General features: G+C 50.1%; 1 pseudogene; it reads left to right on the top strand.

Moving 5' to 3' along the window:
• LOC102178104 lies at nt 3,295–4,088 on the top strand (annotated as a pseudogene).

Raw genomic sequence — 14,063 nt, 5'->3', positions numbered from 1 at the left:
TGTTATGTCCGCAGTACCTCCAACAGTGCGTCATACATAAGAGTCCCTCAAAACCTATTTGTTTAATGAATGAGTTTTTTTGGCAGGGGGTTGGAATTTAGGTCCCCGACCAGGAACTGAACCCTACCCTTGGCAGTGAGATCGAGGAGTCCTCACCACTGGACCACCAGGGAAGTCCCTGACTGAATCTTGGCTAGTACTATTATTTTCTTCCTTGTTTGTGAAACAAAATGTATGCCCTGAAATTCTATACCTTGAAGTTAGCCCATGGATGGTTGATTAGCTTTTAAACTGCCACGTGAAATTCTCTCCTACAGATGAGCCATAATTTAGTCCAACTGGTCTCGTGGATATTCAAGTTGTTTCCAACTGGGGAGGTTGCCAGCGATGCAGCATTGAATTTCTATAGGCGCATAGCTTGATGACTGCATGATCTGTGATCTTGTTCACAAAAGGGCTCCTAATGTCATGATTAAGGCTGTTGACTCTGAAGCCAGAAGATCTGGCTTTGAATCCTGGCTCTGTCATTTACCAACTGTGTGATCTTGGGCAACACGCATAGGAAACTTCTCTGGCCTTCATCTTCTCCATCTGTAAACGGAGATCATAACACCATCCTACTGTTTGTTGCACAGAATTCAATGGATTCATGAATTAATAGACACCCAGTGCTTGGCCTGAAATATTGTAAGTTCTCAATAAATGGAAACCATTCTTCTGTCTTCTAGGAAAGCAGATTGCTGAATCACAGGTTAATTCCCATTTTTATTTTCCAGGGGAAAAAAAGAATGAAGAGAGGTGGACCCAGGGTATGTAGAACCTGAAGTTTATACCAGTTGAAAACCCTCCTGAAAAAAAGAGTGGGAAATTCCCTGGTGGTCCAGTGGTTAGGGCTTGGCGCTTTCACTGCTGGGGGCAGGGTTCAATCCCTGGTCAGCGAATTAAGATCCCACAGCCTTTAAAAAAATGTACAAGACTGCAAGGGCACCTCCCAGGGTGTTGGGCAAAGCTGTGGAAATAGGGGGACCCAGAGGGTTGCACTTCCTCTGTTTCACAGGAAAGCTACTTCTGATGGTGGCTGCTCAGGAAAGACCTAGTGCTCACTTCCACTTTTCCAGGCAGGACAGTGTTGCAGGTCCCCTGGCAGCCTCACGGACAGGGGTATTCTCCGTCTTTGATCTTTGCCAATATCACAGCCAAAGAGTCTGTCTCAGTGTAGTTTGAGTGGCCACTCTCTGATTAAAAAGTGAGACTTCAGGCTTCCTTGGTGGCTCCATGATAACGAATCCACCTGCCTGTGCCGGACACACAGGTTGGATCCCTGATCCCGGAAGATCCCACACGCCGCCGAGCAACTAAGACCGTGGACCACAGCTACTGAAGCCCACGCGCCCTACAGCCCGTGCTCCGCAACAAGAGCAGCCACTGCGATGAGAAGCCCGCACGCCGCAACTAGAGGGTAGCCCCCGCGCGCCGCAACTGAAGCAAAGCCCACACAGCGATGAGGTCCCAGCCCAGCCAAAAATTAATTATTTTTAAAAAGGGAAACTGAGCACTTTTGGTATGTCTACTGGGGATGAGAAGGTGAGATAGCAGAGTGAGCCAGACCTCGAGAATCCCTCCTTGAGACGCTCAGCATCTTCACCAGAACTCTGGGCAGTGAAGGAAATTCTTTATCATCTCCGCTTTACAAAGGAGAGCACAGAGGCCCAGGAAGGAGGTCCACTGAGCTGCCAATGCCTGGGTCCCTGCCTGGAGCAAAGCCACAAGTTTAGGCCCCACGTGGTCTTGATCCCTTTGCCCCACCCAGCCAGTCAAAGAGGTGAGCATTCTCACTCCCATTTTATATTTCTATTAAATAAATTTTTATTTAATTTTATTTGTTTTGACTGCACTGCCGGGGGTTGTGGTATCTGAGCTCCATAGCCAGGGATCGACCCCACGCCCCCTGCTGTAGAAGCTCAGAGTCTTAACCACTGAACCATTAGAGACGTCTCTATTTTTTTTTCTTTTAATTTTTAATTGAAGTATAGTTGATTTACAATGTTGTGTTAGTTTCAGGTGAGCAAAGTCATTCAGTTGGGTATATATGTTGATATATGATAAAGTGGGTGTCCCTGGTGGCTCGGATTGGTAAAGAATCCACCTACAAGGCAGGAGACCCAAGTTCGATCCCTGGGTCAGGAAGATTCCTTGGAGAAGGAAATGGCAACCCACTCCAATATTCTAGCCTGGAGAATCCCATGTACACAGGAGCCTGGTGGGCTACAGTCCATGGGGTCGCGCAGAGGTGGACAGGACTAAAGCGACCTGGCATAGGTACTCATGTGTCCTTTTTTCGGATTCTTTTCCATTATAGGTTATTACAGGACACTGACTACAGTTGCCTGTGCTCTACAGTAGGCCCTTGTTTATCGCTTCTATATGGAGAGGTATGTTCACGCACATGTTGGACCTGAAGACTCAGCTGATGGTGCTGGCCCCCAGTCATCCAGCTGATCAGCAGCCGACCTGGAATTTGAACCTGGGGCTGCCTGACCCCAGAGAGACAGTGAGGAGAACGAGTGACATCTTGGCCCTGAGATCAGGTTGTCTAGGTTCAAATCCCTGCTCTGCCGCCTGAGCTGTGGGACCACAAGGAAGTCACGTCACTTCTCTGAGCCCTAGGGTCCTCATCCGTAGAGTGACAAGTACAGTGCCCACCCCAGTGGGCTACCAGCCGGGGCTGCTGCAGGCTGAATAGTGGTAGGAGTTTAGTTGCTAAGTTGTGTCCAACTGTTTGTGACCCCATGGACTGTGACCTGCCAGGCTCCTCTGTCCATGGGCTTTCCCAGGCGAGAATACCGGAGTGAGTTGCCATTTCCTCTTCCAAGGGATCTTTCCAGCCCAGGGATCGAACCTGTGTCTTCTGCACTGCCGGCAGATTCTTTACCACTGAGCCACCAAGGACCTCGTAGGCTAAATAGTGGTTTCCAAAGATACCCGCCTTCTGATCCCTGGAGCCTGAGAACGTTATGTTATGTGGCAAAAGGGACTTTGCTGATACGATCAAGTCAAGAAACCTGAGATGGAGAGATAACCCTGCACCATCCACCATCGGGGTGGATCCAATGCCAATCACAAGGGTCCTTAGAAGAAGGAAGCAGGACCTTCCCTGGTGGTCCCGTGGCTCACCCTCCATGCTTCCAGTGCAGGAGGCCCGGGTTCAGTCCTTGGTCAGGGAACTAGACCCCCACATATGCCACAGGGGAAGACCAAGAAATTAAAATAATTAATTACATTTTTCAAATAAAAGGGGGGGCTCTTTTTCGTGGCGCCTCGGAGGCTGTCGGCCGCTTCAGAATGAAGCTGAACATCTCTTTCCCCGCTACTGGCTGCCAGAAGCTCATTGAAGTGGACGATGAACGAAAACTTCGTACCTTCTACGAGAAGCGTATGGCCACAGAAGTTGCTGCTGACGCCTTGGGTGAAGAATGGAAGGGTTATGTGGTCCGAATCAGTGGCGGGAACGACAAGCAGGGTTTCCCCATGAAGCAGGGTGTCTTGACCCATGGCCGAGATCGCCTGCTTCTGAGTAAGGGGCATTCCTGTTACAGACCAAGGAGGACTGGAGAGAGAAAGCGCAAATCTGTGCGGGGTTGCATTGTGGATGCCAATCTGAGTGTTCTCAATTTGGTCATTGTGAAAAAAGGGGAGAAGGATATTCCTGGACTCACTGATACTACAGTGCCTCGTCGCCTGGGTCCCAAAAGAGCTAGCAGAATCCGCAAGCTTTTCAATCTCTCTAAAGAAGATGATGTCCGCCAGTATGTTGTGCGAAAGCCCCTAAACAAAGACGGTAAGAAACCTAGGACTAAAGCACCCAAGATTCAGCGTCTCATGACTCCCCGAGTTCTGCAACACAAACGCCGGCGTATTGCTCTGAAGAAACAGCGTACTAAGAAAAATAAAGAAGAGGCTGCAGAATATGCTAAACTTTTGGCCAAGAGAATGAAGGAGGCCAAAGAAGAACGGCAGGAGCAGATCGCCAGAGACGGAGGCTGTCCTCCCTGAGAGCTTCTACTTCCAAGTCTGAGTCCAGTCAAAAATGAGGTGTTCTGAGAGTGACAAATAAAGCAGACCAGACACCAAAAATAAATAAATAAATAAATAAAAGAGGGGGAAGCAGAGGGAGATTTGACAAGGAAGAAGGCCACGTGCCGTTAAAGCAAGATGCTCCACTGTTCATATTGAAGAGGGAGGAAGGAACCAGAAGTCAGAGAATGCACAGACCACAGCTGGAACAGCAACTGGAAACGGTCAGTGAGCCGATTCTCCCCTCAAGCCTTGCAAGGAGTGTGGTCCTGCTGACACTTTGATTTTGGTCCGGTGAAATCGACTTTGCATCTCTGACTCCCAGAATGGTAAGAGAATACACGTGTTGTTTGATAGCAGCAAGAGGCACTCCACACGATGACCAGGAACTTCCCTGGTGGTCCAGTGGCTAAGCCTCCTTAATGTCAATGCAGGAGGCAGGGATTTGATCCCTGGTCAGGGAACTAGACCCCACATGCCACAGCTAAGAGTTCACGTGCCACAGCTAAGAGTTCACGTGCCACAGCTAAAGATCCCACATGCTGCATCAAAGATCGAATATCCCACGTGCCGCAACAAAGACCCGGCGCAGCTAAGTAAATTAGAAAGAAAAAAAAAAAAAACTGTCCCCAGAACACATTAAGTGCATTTCACTGCCACTATTATATTTCTGTTGGGCGTCCCTGGTGACTCAGTTGGTAAAGACTCTGCCTGCAATGCGGGAGACCCAGGTTCGATTATATTTCTGTTACGTGTAATACCACTGACCACATAACAGGCCAGCTGATGATCTATGAACATGTCACAAATGTTTGCTAACTTATTGATTAAAAGGATACTCTCTTTTCATCTGCGTCATAGTCCTAAAAGGTGGGTGCCTTGTTTATACCCATTTTACAGAAAGAGAAGACAGGCTCAGTGAGGCTTCTCCATCCACGGTGTCACAGCTGCTGAGCGGCTGGGTCAGTGTCGGATAACAAATGACCTCAAACAGCATGACTCAAAATAGCAGACATACATTCTTTCGCAGTTCGGCGGCCGGAGGTCTGAAATCAAGGTCTCAGTAGAGATGCTTCCTTCCGGAAGCCCTGCTTCTGTCCCAGCTTCTGGAGGCCGCTGGCAAGTCTTCCCCTTGGCTTACCAACCCATCACTCCAGTCTCCACCTCAGCCTTCACCAGGCCTTCCTTTCTGGATTTCTCTCTATCTTCTCCTTGTCTGTCTCTTATAAGGACACCTGTCATTGGATTCAGGCCCCACCCTAATCCTGAATGATCTCAGCTTGAGTTCCTAACTTTCACTACATCCAGAAAGACCCTTATTCCCAGTAGGTTCACATTTTTTTTAATGTACTTTTTTTTTTTTTTTTTGCTTCACTGGGTCTCTGTTGCTGTGTGCGGGCTTTTCTCTAGTTGAGTGGGGGCGACTCTCTAGCTGCCGTGCATAGGCTTCTCATCGTGGTGGCTTTTCTTGTTTGCAGAGCACACGCTCTAGGCGCTCAGGCTTCAGTAGTTGTGGCGCACGGGATTATTTCCTCTGTCGTGTGGGATCTTCCTGGGCCAGGGATCGAACCTGCGTCCCCTGCGTTGGCAGATGGATTCTCATACACTGCGCCACCAGGGAAGTCCAATAAGGTCACGTTTTGAGGTTCCAAGTGGACCTATCTCGGAGACCACAATCCAGTCACTGCAGTGGCGGGGTCAGAATTTGAACCCAGTCCCCAGGCCGGCCAGCCTCCACATGGCCCATCCTCCATAGAGTCCCTCAGGCGTAAAGAGGAGACTTGAGGGTGCCCAGCCCTCTGCTGACCTCTCAGGCCGCCTCTTTCCCTTTCTGCCATCCTCACCCTCCACGGTCTCACCTCCTGGTTCTCAACAGGGACGATTTTGCCCCTCAGGTGACATTTAACAACATCTGGAGACATTTTTGGTTATCACAACTAAAACCCCACACTGTGACCTTGTTTGGAATACAGGGGCCTTGCCAGTGTGGTTAGAGCAAGGAGGTGGAGCCCAGATCATCTTGGATTAGGGAAGATTAAGGAGAGGGTCCCCCTAGCATCTATTGGGTTGAGGCCACGAACCTGCAGAACATCCTCCAATGAACAGAACAGCCCCCACAACAAAGACTTATCCAGCCCAGAAAGTCAATAGAACCGACGCTGAGAAACCCTCCTCTAGCCATACAATATTTTTAGCTCCTTGAAAATAATATGCTCTCTCTTATCTGGGCCTTGGAAATAAGCCATTCCCCTTGCTTGGAACACCCTCCACAGCCTCTTCCACTGGTTAAGTCTTCTTCATCCTTCAGAGCTCAGCTCAGATGTCACCTCCTCCAGGAAGCCCTCCTTTGGGACTTCCCTCGTGGTCCAGTGGCTAAGACTCCACACTTCCAGTGCAAGGGTCCTGGGTTTGATTCCTGGTCAGGGAACTAGATCCTGCATGCCACAACTAAGATGGAAGATCCCATGTGCCCTAACTCAGACTCAGTGCAGCCAAATAAATAAATCATTTACAAAAAAGGGAAGCAAGGAAGCCCTCCTTGGCAGGGTCAGCCTTGAGGAGCACCTGACCTAGACTGCGGTCAAGCAGGACAACCCATGCCAGTGTTCTTGCCTGGAGAATCCCATGGACAGGGGAGCCTGGTGGGCTAGAGCCCATGGGTCACAAGAGTTGGACACAGTTGAAGCGGCTGAGCACGCATGCACCGCGTACACGTGTGCCCCAAAAGATGTGCCACGAATCACAATGTTCATAGCAGCTTTTACATAATAGGCCCTCTTACAGGCTGATTTGTATCACCCCAAAATGTATATCTTGAAGTCTTAACCCCCACCTCAGGACCCCAGCGTGTGACCTCACTGAGACAGATTACGAGATTGTCTCTCGTAGTTAAGTGAATATGAGATCATTAGAATGTACCCTAGTCTAGGATGACTGGTATTCTTATAAGAAAAGCAGATTAGGGGAATTCACAGCTATCTAGCGGTTAAGACTCGGCACGTCCAATGCAGGGAGCGTGGGTTCAATACCTGGTAGGGGATCTAAGATCCCACATGCCCTGTGCTGAGGCCAAAAAATGAATGAGAAGAGGTTAAGACACACAGAAGACCACTGGAACCCACACAGAGAAAGTGGCCCTCTACCAACCAACGAGAGAGGCCTCAGAAGAAACCACCCCCACCGAGACCTTGATCTCAGACATCTGGATGTCTGAGAACTCTGAAAAAATGAGTATCTGTTGTTTAGGCCATCCAGTCTGTGCTACTTTCTTATGGCGGCCCTAACCCATAGACTAACCCAACCCCAAACCGGAAGCAACTCAAATGCCTGCAGCAAAGTGGATGGTGACACTGTGGTATTTTCCTACCAAGGAATACTATACAAAAACGAGGGCGGGGACATCCCCGGTGGTCCAGTGGTTAAGGCTCTGAGCTTCCAATGCAGGGCTTGTGAGTTCGATCCCTGGCCAGCGAACTAAGATCCCACGTGCCAGGGACGCGCAGCCAAAAAGGAAACAGAAAACAAACAGCCTCCGATGATGCACAGCAACATGATGAATGGGACAAACATGAAGCCGAGGGACAAGAGCCAGACAGACACGAAGGGGCACATGCTGCATGGTGCCATTAGTCTGAAGTTCTGGAAGAAGCAACACTGATCTCCGCTGTTAGCATTCAGGATAATGGTTACCCCGGGGGAACAGTGACTAGAGGGCGTCTGAGGGAAGCTCCTAGGGGTAATGTCTGTATCTTGCATTCCCCATCTCGGACCCTGGGCAGGGTGTACGTATTACATGGAGTTTCACGTGTGGGATTTGCGAGCCTTACAAAATTATGGAAGTTACGCCTCAGTTGAAGCAACGTTTTAAAGCATTTAAAAGGAAAATTTGAAAGTTCAAAAAATAATCGTAAACAATACTTCGTGTTTAACGTGAAATGGAGTTACGTCCTAGTATTAATTAGTACGCAGGCAATAACAGAGGGCCTGAACGTCTGTAGAAAATTGGGACAGCCGGGCAGGGTACTTCCGCGGTGCGAGTTTCCCACTCGCCACCAGGGGGCGGTGTGGCGCACTCTCCGCCGCTTTCCACCCCAGACGCATTCATTCAACAAAGTCCTTGAACCATGAAACCTGCTTTGCGGAGGAGCCTCGATCAGTTTTTTTTTTTTTTTTCAATCTGTGAAATGGAAAGTCGAAAGTACAGTTATGTCCCTGCCGCCATGGAGGTGACTTTCAACTAAAGAAAACACACTGTAACTAGCTAAACAAATGACTATGTAAAAGGAGAACTGTGGAGCAAAATAAGGCAGAGTGAGGGGACAAAGATGGTCCTGGAAGGCTTCTCGGAGAAGGCGACGTTTCAGTAGAGATCAGAGTGAAACGCTGGGGCAAGCCAGGTGAATAGAGCCGTGTCCCGGATGAAGAGAGGGAATATGGTGGCTCCATTCCTTGCTGTAAGATAGACAGGGAGGCTGAGGCAGGCCCATCCTGGCCCAGTAAGAGGCACTGGGAGGCATATTCCCTGACACAAGCTGCGCAGACAGAGGTACTGACAAGACGAGCTCCTATGAGCCTGGGGAAGCAAGGAGGCAATCAGGGAGTCCTGCCTGGAGGAGTCCTCGCAAGACTCAAACCTTGTGTTGTGGTCCCTGAAAAGAATTTTCAGACAGGAGGCAGAACAAAAGAAGAAGAAATTATCAGAGTGGGAGACACTGTTAGAACAGCCGGCCAGCTCAAGGGAGCGGGACAAGGAATCTGGGTCATTTGCCTGTTTTTATAACCAGGGAACAAAAGAATGGGCTAGACAGCTTGCGAGTCCTTTGCTGATTGGATGAGGTATGTATACTTTCCTTCTATGGGGAAGAAGGACAGGACAGATACCTTTAGACAAAAAAGGACAAGCCATGCTGCCCAGGAGGGCTCAGATATTCTGCACCAGCTGCAACCTGGAGGGAAAGGCAGGAAGGGTCTGCTGCCTTCAGTCCCCATGTTGTGAGGCCCTTTGGGCTTATCTTGCTCTTTTGCCCTCTGAGCACCACACCTTGTAGGCCCTCTGAGGTGACTAACTGAATATTTGTTTTATCAGGATTGTTTTAAGATCATGTCTCTGTAGCCCCAGGCCTTAAAGAGAGTGTGTGTGCCTGCTAAGTCTCTTCAGTCGTGTCTGACTCTTTGTGACCCTGTGAAACATAGCTCTCGAGGCTCCTCTGTCCGTGGGATTCTCCAGGCAAGAATACTGGAGTGCATTGCCATGCCCTCCTCCAGGGGATCTTCCCAACCCAGGACTCAAACCCGCATCTCTTATGCATTGGCAGGTGGGTTCTTTACCACTAGCGCCACCTGGGAAGCCCCAAAAGGAGTCTGTACTAACATTTAAGCCTTTCTTACCGCTGAGTTTTGTTGTTGTTGTTGGGGGTTTTTTGTTTGTCTTGTTGTGGTGCATGAGGAATCTTAGTTCTCAGACCAGAGATCGAACCCAAGTCCCCCTGCATTGATGCACTGGAGGCATGGCATTCCCATGCATTGATCATTGGACTCGCCAGTGAAGTCTCTCTGTGGTGCTCTTTTGTTCCTCAGCAATTCATTCCCAGGAGAAGGCAATGGCACCCCACTCCAGTACTCTTGCCTGGAAAATCCCATGGATGGAGGAGCCTGGAAGGCTGCAGTCCGTGGGGTCGCTGAGGGTCAGACACAACTGAGCGACTTCGCTTTCACTTTTCACTTTCATGCATTGGAGAAGCGAATGGCAACCCACTTCAGTGTTCTTGCCTGGAGAATCCCAGGGATGGTGGAGCCTGGTGGGCTGCTGTCTATGGGGTCGCACAGAGTCGGACACAACTGAAGTGACTTAGCAGCAGCAGCAGCAGCAGTTCATTCCCAAGTCCTGGTAAAAATGGTACTCTTGCAATCTCCATTTTATAAAGCAGGATACCAAAACCCGGAGTCCTTGTGAGCTGTTTAAGGTCGCACATCCAGCTGGGATTTGAACCCAAAGCGATCCTTCTGATTCCCAGAGCCCACACTAACACCTCTATAGTAAGTTTTTGTAATTATTAGTTGTGCTTAGACAAGATACTTAATCTTTCTTGCCTCAGTTTCTGCTTATGTAAAATAGTGCTAATGATGGGAGGCTGTGAGGATTAAGTAAGATTATACAGTTAAAGTGCTGAGAACGGTTCCAGACACACACTCTATGTGTAGGCTATTGTTGTTATTATCCATCAAATCCACACACAGCTACTGAGCAAATCATGTAGATTCCACTTTCAAAGTAAAATCTCAATAAATCCAGAATACTACACTGGCCCCCTCCACCTCTGGCTTCTCAGGATGGTCAGAAGGGTTTAACCAGGACGGGTGCGTAAAGCGGTGAGTTGTCACAGAATTTGGCAGTAGGTGCACAGAATGTGGGAATCGCCATTATTATGATTATTATTATCATCATCCTGGCCTTTTTATCCTTCCAGCTCCTCAGGACAAAACCCTCTAAATTCCTCTTTCCCACACATCCACACCCAATGCCTCGGCCAATCCCATCGACTCCACGTTCAGCCTGACTCCACAGTACCCACTTGGGTCCAGTCTCCAGCATCCCAACCTGTGTTATTACAATCGCATCCTCCCGGGGCTCTCTGCTTGCTCCGCCCACAACCCGACAATCTGTTTCCCACTTGGCCGCCAGGGGCGCCTTAGGAACGAAGTCAGCTCACCTCCCCGTCTCTGCTGGGAAATCTCCAGTGGCTGCCACCTGACGCCGAGTAAAAAGTAAAGTCCTCAGCACGATCTAATCTTGTATGGACTTCACCCTCTCTCTTTCCTCACGCCTTTCCAGCCCCACAGCGCTCCTATCTCCTCTGGACATGTCCACTCTTGCCTTAGGACCTTTGTACCTGCCTTTCCCTCTGCAGGGGCACCTCCTTTGGGCTTTTCCTCCAGTACCACTTTCTCTGGAAGATCTTTCCTGCTCACCGTGGTGATTAAGACCACTCTCAACACTCTCGGTCCACCTTCCCTGCTTCTTTTATCTACTTTGAGACTCATTTTGTATTGTTAATTTTATTATCCATTGCCTATCTCCTCCAAACTAGAGTATCAGCCCCAGGAAGGCAGAGATTTTTGTCTGTTTTCTTCACTTCTGTGTCCCCAGCGCCTGTAACAGTGCTTGGCATAGACCTTCCAAGGTAGGGGGTGTGGGTTCTGTCCCTGGTCGGGGAGCCAGGAGCCCACATGCCTGGCAGCCAAGAGCCAAGACATAAAACAGAAGCAATACTGTAGCAAATTCAATATAGACTTTAAAAATGATCCACATCAAAAAAAAATCTTAAAAACAAAAAGAAGAAGAAATGACCGCAGACATCTGGGTGATTACTAGCATTCCCTTCTCACATGTGAACCTCTAAAGGGCTCTATTCATCAGATATGTAACCTCAGGCGGCTGACCTCAAGGCTCTGACCTCAGTTTCCCAGTTGTAAATGGGATAGAAAATTGCCTCTGTCTCATGGGGTTGCTGTGAGGATGAAATGGATTCCTATTTGCCGCACTCGCACTCGTGAGCTGGTGACACCGTGAACTGCAAAGGTTGGGTTTTTACGCCGGAGCCTGCGCTTCCTCCTTTCGCCGCTCGGAGGCAGCAGGAGCCCAGCGGATTCACCGGCTCGGCCCGCGCGGGATGAGGAACGGGGGCAACTCCGGCGGAGGAAGCTGATGAAATCCAAACCAACTTGCAGTGAGCTCATCCCGCCCGGGCGCCTCCGGAAGCCACGGGGCCTCCGGGGCTCCGGCTGGCCCGAGCGATAAAACTCCAGTGCTGAACCAGGGAGGGAAGTCCTTCCTGAAGTCTGCCCTGCGTGGGGCCTGCTGGCTGAAGCCTGGGTTTGCGGGGAGGGGCGAGGGTGAATTAGCGAATGGTCGGTCCCCGGGCTGCCTCCGCAGAATGAAAAGTGAATTCTGAGCTTGACTGTGGGAGTGAGAGAGAAAGGGGACGGGGAAGGGAGGGAGGCAGAGCCAAGACGTGGGAAGACGCAAAGATGGGGAGACTGAGGCAGAGGAGGGGGAGACAGAGAGAGCCCGAGAAAGTCTTAGGAGGGACAGAGACAGGAAGAGAGAGTTGGGGAGAGAGAGAGATCAAGGAGAGACAGAGGTGGGAGGCGGGAGACAGAGACAAAAAGAGAAAGAGACAAACGAGGACACACACATAGGGAGAAACAAGCGGGGACGACAGAGGCGGAGAGAGTCGTAGCGAGCGGCCGAGATGGGGAAGGAGAGGGAGATGGAGTCAGGGCTGCAGAGACCGAGGTGAGTTTGGGGAGCGGTGGGGTGAGGGCGATCCGGGAGGGGCACTCGGGGTTAGGGTCGCCTGTAGGGGCGAGCCCTGCGGGATATAGGCGGGGCCCCTCCCTACCCCCTCATCCCCACGGTGGCGGCGGCGGCGGCGGCCGAGTTACTAGTTACCAAGTTACCGCAGGATTCGGAAGCTTCTCACTGGCGAGGCCACAGCCAATCAGAGAGCAGCGTCGCTGTTCTCGGGCAGGAGGCCTGGAGATGCACCTTCCCCCGACACCCAGCGAAGCACGCGGCCACACAATCACAGTGGCTCACACACTTACCCTGTCCCAGGGACACGCAGCATCGCCTGCCCCCCATACGCGCACGATCGCAGCGATACACATCGTGTCATACACACGCGGCCCCAGGAACACGCAGAGACACACAGCATCGCAGAGGCACAAAATCTCAGGGACACAGTCGCAGTTCCGGGACACACAGCACTGCCGAGACCCACAATCACCATGACACACAACATTACCCTAACACACAACCACACTGAAACCCAGTGTTGCCCAGACCCATGCATTCTGCACGTCTTAGACCCTAGAACACACAATATAAGTGGCATACACAATGCCAGTGGTCATGGTACATACATTATCGCAGTGATACACACAATCACAACAATGACTCATTCAATCACAGTGACACAAGACTGCACAGACACACAACCTTATTAACAAAGGCACAGTCTCATGGACACACATCACACTGACAAACACAATCACAATGACACACATAATCAGAAGGACACACAGCACTGCACTGATGTACATACACTCAGTAACACAGTCCCACAGACTCACAACATTTCCAATACAATGACAAGAGTATCCTGCTATACACAGCGTTGTCCAGACACACATTAGCAGTGACAGGCACGCACATTTTCCCCTTGACACGCAGCAAAGCACTCAGGCACACAATATCACAGTGACACACAACGTACCACACAAAATCTCACAATTCCACTGAGGCACAGAGTGGCCTAGATAATCCCAAGGATGTGAAGTTTTGTGCACACACACTTACAACGATGATGGTACACACACACAATTCCAGGATCACACAGCATTGCAGACACAATCATAGTGACGAAACCACACAGTTGCACCATTGCATACAACCACAGCATGTCCACAAACATTTCTGCTAATGCACAACAGCACTCCAATGCGTATCCAATCCCACTGTCACACAAACACAACCACAGGGACATACATCACCTCATCTATGCACACCGGGAAGTTGCACAAAACAGCACATGAACACAAACACACAGATACACCATCACACTCACACACAACATGCCCAAATATCATACAAATAGCACACTGACACACAATCGCAGAGTCAGAGCCACCCCGTGGGACAAATGCCATCACACAACATCATCCCTCTGACACACACCATCAGCTGATACAGGACAGTACATTGACCACTGACACAGTCCCACACCACAACTTTACACAAACACAGCTCAGATAAGTCAACCCCTGGACACCAGCACAGTAGCCCAGCAGACTGACAGGGAACTCTCCAGGACACAAACCACGCAGTCACACAAACGCACAGTCTCACACACGCACTCATCCCTGCCCTTGCCCCAATAGGATGTGTGTGATGTGGGATGCTTGGGGGGAGGGGAAATGCTAAGTGG

This window comes from Capra hircus, chromosome 18 (assembly GCF_001704415.2).
Source record: "Capra hircus breed San Clemente chromosome 18, ASM170441v1, whole genome shotgun sequence".
In the NCBI taxonomy this organism is placed as follows: domain Eukaryota; kingdom Metazoa; phylum Chordata; class Mammalia; order Artiodactyla; family Bovidae; genus Capra; species Capra hircus.
This window is presented reverse-complemented; position numbering and strand designations above follow the sequence as displayed.